The following is a 6,256-nucleotide window of genomic DNA, read 5'->3' as shown; positions in this document are numbered from 1 at the left end:
CAAACAGCCATCAGCCCCTCACCCAGGCTGGCCAGGCACCCCAGCGGGACCCCCACCCTGATCTGGGACACCCTCAGGGCAAACCAGCTGGCCCCCACCCGTGCACCAGGCCTCTATCCTATATAATAAAAGGGTAATATGCAAATTGACCCTAACAGCAGAATGACTGGGAATGACTGGTCACTATGACACACACTGACCACCAGGGGGCAGATGCTCAATGCAGGAGCTGCCCCCTGGTGGTCAGTGCGCTCCCACAGGGGGAGCTCTGCTCAGCTACAAGCCAGGCTGACGGCTGCCAGTACAGCAGTGGTGGTGGGAGCCTCTCCCGCCTCCTCAGCAGCACTAAGGATGTCCGACTGCAGCTTAGGCCTGCTCCCCGCTGGCAAGTGGACATCCCCCGAAGGCTGCTGGGCTGCCAGAGGGATGTCTAACTGCCAGCTTGGGCCTGATCCCCCAGGGTGCGGGCCTAAGCCAGCAGGTGAACATCCTCCAAGGGTCCCAGACTGCAAGAGGGCATAGGCCGGGCTGAGGGACCCCCCGGAGTGCACAAATTTTTGTGCACTGGGCTTCTAGTGATTAATAAAAGACTATTTTTGTTCATATTTGCCACTATATTTACATTCATATTTTTTAGAATCCCTAGTTTTGTTCTCAGTGATAGATTTTTTTTTTTTTGCCAACTGGGAAAAATATTTGTATTCAAACCATTTTATGTACTACTGAAAATATTTTTGTTATATTCAAATAGAAATAAATCACTTTAATAATATATGTCAATTAAATTGTTTGGGTTTCGTGAATACGTTTGCCATATCGAATAGCTTGAAGGTTTTGAATAATTGAAGGTTTTTTAACACTTTATATCAGAAATTAAAACTGTGATATATGATAATTCAACATTTGAAATAAAATACATGTATTTCTTTTACTCCTGAAGTAAATTTAAAATTTCCTAAATTGTTAGTATCTGTCACAAATTTCTGATAAATCAAATGACTGTCTAAATTGCTATTCAAGAGAAACCCTGTTTTAAAAGGAACCTTGTCAAGATTCCATTCTACAGGAAAGCAAAATTAATCAAAACTTTTATATCTTTTTGCCTTTCATGTGTGAGATTCAAATATAATTCTGTTATTGGGAATCAGCAAGGTATTCCCTGAATGACAATATGGGTCAAGTTCACCTTTATGCTTGTTAGCGGAGATGCTCATCCAGAGACCCTTAGCTTAATGACCCAGCGTCTTCTGTGTAAGTTACAGTCTGAGACCTTGGCAGGGACTTCTGAAGCTGCGTTAGCCTATAAGGCCACAAGGGAAACATTAAATTAACAAAAAGGAAGGAAACCACATCTCAAGTTAATGATCCCAATGAGCTCCTAGTCCACGGAGTCTGTTGGCTTTCCAACATTCCTTAGCTGTAGAACACTACACTGAGTTGCGTTTTGGTAAGATGTGTGTAACTTCTGCTGTCATTTAACTCTTGCACCTGTCTAAATCTGTTAAACAGTATTCCATAGTAATAAGTTTTGTGTGGTTAGATAATTATTATGCCATACTTACCATGCTCTGAGGTGGAATCCTCTTTGCTGCAAAGTGTAAACTGGATCTAATCAGATAAGCAGGCAGTGGGGAACTCAGAGTCTGGATCTCAAGAGAGAAATGAGAGACAGAGCTATGATTTTAGATGTCATGATGGTATGTGAAAAAGTGACATGCATGTGGTTACCTAGAGAGAGTGTTTTAAATCAGGAATCCAGAAAGCTAAGATAAAACTTTTGAATCACCAAAGCAGAGCAGCAAGAAGATGTAGCAGATGTAGAAAATAATGTGCTGAAACTAAGAGAAGACACACTTAACAGGAGGTGACAACGGGAGCAGAGAGGCTGATTATCAGAGTGGTGCAATATTGATTATTAAATAATTTTAATAACACTCCAAGAGGAAGACACAGCTCAAAAGAGATTGTGGGTTGGTTTTTTTGTCTTGTTTTTAAGTAAAGAGAGATTAATGTATGCTTACAGATAGAAGGAAAGGATTGGATAGAATGTAAATATTGAACTCAGTCTGAATTAGTGTAGGAGAAGATTAAAGGTGCATAGAAATATGTAGACATTAGCTTTGGTGGGGAGGGGACAATCATTGTTCTAGGATGGGAGAAAAGCCTGGGGATGGATATGGATAATTTGCACATAATAGGAAGGAAGATGATGAATTTCCTAGTCAGGGGCCTTTATTTTCTTTCTATAAATTAGGAGACATTGTCATCTCTAGAAATCAAAGGGTGGTAGTGAGTCAAGAAGCTTGAAGATAATGGCCAACATTTCTTTTTATCAATAATGTGGGCTACCTGCTCTTTCCACAGACCTCCTATCACTGAATAGATTTGAAACCGGGAGTAAAATGCTAGTGTGTATTTCATTCTTTTAATTTTTTAAAAAATTATCTCAAAAGCTATCATGTTAATAACAAGAACTATAGCATTCTACCATGTTTCCTATGCCCCTTCATGCATATATACTGATCAGACTTCTGTTAGTGATAATATTTACAAAATGTGATTATTCCATATATTATTCATTAAACCCCAATTTTCTCAATTTTGTATTTGAATAGTCTTTCCCATAGTTGATGTGGAAATGTCCCACTCATGCTTTTTAGTAATTGAATAGCATTCAATAATATGCTTTTGCTAACTTGATTCAGTCATTTCTGTCCAAATGAACATTTATGTTTTTTCCTCCTACAAACAATATGTGGTGAATAACAGCATACACATCTTTGTATATATATACTATAATTTCTATAGGATTGCTCAAATTTTTATGTTTACACTTATATTGTTTGGACATTTGATATTTTAATGCATGATTTTCCAAAGGGTTTTAACAATTTTCACTCCCCCCACCCCCCGGATATTCATTAAAACCCATTTCTTTGCATCCATATCAGCACTGAACATTGCTGTTTTCTGGCTGCTTTTGGGTGGGGGCAGAATTGTGGGAACATAACTCCCTTTTTGTTTCCATGTGACTGAAAGTTAATAAAAATTGCTTAAATATTAGCAAATGAATTTATGGAAAGAGTTCCCTGAATATAAAGGAAATAAGCTGCTTCAAACAATCCTTTGGTCTCACCTAGTGCTTTGGGAAGACAATCTAGTTTTTCTGTTTAGAAATTAATTTACACATGTTAGCCTTCTATGCTGGTCTGAAATAAGAACTTTAGTAATGTGTGCATACACAATTAATTCAACTCATAGTTTTGTAATCTGTACCACTATTATTTATGTTTTATTGCCCTGGAGACTTAAACTTTTTTAACCCTGCCTGCTGTGATGTGTTATGAGAGAGTAAAAGACTTACAAGAAATGGGGTGGCTGGCTATGAAGTCTTTTAAGATGGTGTATACTTAGTATCATCATGAAAGTCTCAGAATTTACTGAAACAGAGTTCATACACAATTCACTGATTTTGGAGCTAATGGTGGTTAAAGCCCCCTATGGTGGTCTGGAATTTGCTTATTTATTTTCATATCTTCTTTTTCTTTATTTTATTTATTCTTCTTCTTTAAATGGTGATGGAACTTGCTTTCAAATAACTTGTCTCCTTCTAGATTCGTCTTTCCTCATGTGTTACCAATAGTGTATTATTCATAATGCCTGGGATCTGCCCTACACATACATTCCTTTCTGTAATAATTCAAGCCACTTTATTGAATTAGAATCCCTTTCCCCCATTTCTGCCTGTGACAGTCAAGTGACAGGACTGGGCTCAATGTCTACTCTTTCCTGAAGTATTCCCCAGGGTTTATTTTGTATTTTTTAATTTGTTCCCACTTTTATCTATTAAGATACTATAGTTTGTATTATTGCTATCTCCCTTACTCAATTTTAGGAGTTTTGAGATCAGAGACTTTATCTTACTCATCTTTCTATTTGGCAACCATTTGTATTATTTGACATCTAGCTCAATGCATTGCACATAGGAGATACTCAATAACAGTTGAATGAATGAAAATATATGTGGAAGATGGAGTAGGCTGGCTAAACCAGGTTAGGGAAGGTGCAGCTGTCAATGTCTACTGCTGGTTATAAATCCTGGGAAAACTCTATTAAGGGCTTCAGGATATAATGACGTTTGCAGTGGGTCAGATCACCCTGTTCTAAAATCTCCTGAGAATAAAACAAACCAATAGATGGATTACACACACAAAATATGAGACTGCAAGGGAAACCGGCCTCGTTTGTTCTCTTCTCATGAGTGTTAATCACATTTTACCATGTGATTTCATATTTACAATATATTTTCTCTTCAAACCATCCCATATATGCCATTGGAGGAATTTTTCAATTTTTAACCTAGTCACACATGATTTATATATTTTTACTTTTATGGTTTTTAAAAGCATAATTAGATGCTTTTAAATATTTATCACTATTCAGTATTAATTTCAAGCATGGGATATATTTCTGAATTAAGAGAATATATATCAGAAAAATTTCTACCAGTAATAGCCTGATGTGTGTTAGTCTAGAGAAGTGTGCCTCATTTTTAATTTTCTGCTTGTACACTCTCTTTCATAAGTTCTTTTATTTCATAACTAGATAAATCCCTGAGACCCATACGATCCTATCCTATATAATAAAAGGCTAATATGAAAATAGACCGAATGGCAGAACAACTGAAGAACAGGTCACTATGACGTGCGCTGACCACCAGGGGGTGTGCATGGAACATGGTGGGCGTCGGCCACAACGGAATGGAGGAGCAGGTGAGCAGGGGCGTCAGACCAAGGCTGGGCACCAGTTGCTGTCATCGGGGTGAACCTCTGGTGGTTACTGAAAATTCTTTGCTCCTGCATGCTTCGGTCCTGCCCAGTGCTCACACCTGCTGCCGGCGCTGGCCCTGCTCGTACCCACTGACTGCTGGAGCCACTGCTCACACCCGCTGCCGGTGCCCTGTGCCGGCCCCAATTGCTCAGCACCATCAGTGGGTGCGAGCATCAGCTGCCAGCCCCAATCGCCCCTCAGGGCTTCTCCACCTCCCCCTGCTCCTGAGGGGCAATCGAGACTGGCAGCCGCCTCTTGCACCCACTGCTGGCACCTGCCCCAATTGCTCCGTGCCCTCAGTGGGTGGGAGCAGCGGTGGCAGGAGCGGGGCTGCTGGCAGACAGGGGACATGGGGCTGTGGCAGGAGGGGCTGGGCGGGGTCTCAGAGAATGGTCTGAGATCTGCCTCTGTGCCTACTAGAGCCTCACAGGCCACAGTTCCTTTTAAATTCATGTGCTGAGCCCCTAATGTAATCATAATATTTAAAATAGGTTATTATCAACTGCTTCTGAAATTATCTATAATAATAATAAAAGGGTAATATGCTAATTAGACTGGATGTCTTCCAGACATCATTCCAGATGTCCTTTCTGATAAAGCCAGGTCCAGGGGGAAGCCAGCCTTTGTCCTGGGTGCCTACCGGCAGCCGGAGGAGGAAAGCCTGGTCCAGGGTGCTGGAGGGAAGCCGGTGCCAGCAGCCGGGGGAAGGAAGGCCTACTCCTGCACGAATTTTTGTGCATTGGGCCTCTAGTAATATATATTTTAAACAAATGTGAAAGCTAGTCTCTCTGCAGATGCTAACACATATAGAACAGTTCATATATGAATTTTGAAAGAGCCTGGAGGAAAGAACTTTCTCATAGAGACAGATGAATTAGGATACTTACCTGACAGGGTCATCACTGCATTTCTTATCAGAAAAAATGGATTTCTACTACAGGGCTGGAAAGTACTGGAAAAAACCCTCAAGTAGGCTATCGCATTCAATGAATCATGTCATAAACTGAATGGGAAGAGAATCTGAGCATGTCTTGGAGAATATGGAGCGAGAAAGGGGCCTGCAGTCTCAGGCATGCTAGATGAAGAAAAATACCTGATGCCAACAAAGAGAGCTTTTGGGCTTGAGGTAGAAAATTGAATGGTTACTTTTAAGTGAGTGCTTCAGTAGCATTTTACATAAAAAACCCATCTGTTTTTCAGAGTAATATACTGTGCTAAATACTGTGTATATCATCTAAATTATTTTGTCCCAGTTAAACATTATGGATGGAAATTCAATCCTTGAGGTAGAAGTCAGCTTTAACAAAGTGGCCAATGCTTAATACTAATGCTATTTACTTTTTTTGCAGAAACAACTTAAAAGGCATTGAATTTATGCTAGTAATTTGAGGCAGTTTAGAAAACCAAATGAAAGTAAGAAAAAGGA

The 6,256-nt window shown here is 39.9% G+C and overlaps 1 protein-coding gene across 2 annotated transcripts in view; it reads left to right on the top strand.

The window, feature by feature from the left end:
• The window catches only part of GPC5 (glypican 5), a 1,292,453-nt gene that overhangs the window by 374,104 nt on the left and 912,093 nt on the right, over nt 1-6,256 (top strand). The window lies entirely within an intron of this gene.

The sequence above is a fragment of the Myotis brandtii genome, unplaced genomic scaffold, assembly GCF_000412655.1.
Source record: "Myotis brandtii unplaced genomic scaffold, ASM41265v1 scaffold71, whole genome shotgun sequence".
Lineage (NCBI taxonomy): Eukaryota > Metazoa > Chordata > Mammalia > Chiroptera > Vespertilionidae > Myotis > Myotis brandtii.
Note: the sequence above shows the minus strand (reverse complement) of the source record. Positions and strands in the feature narration are given on the sequence as shown.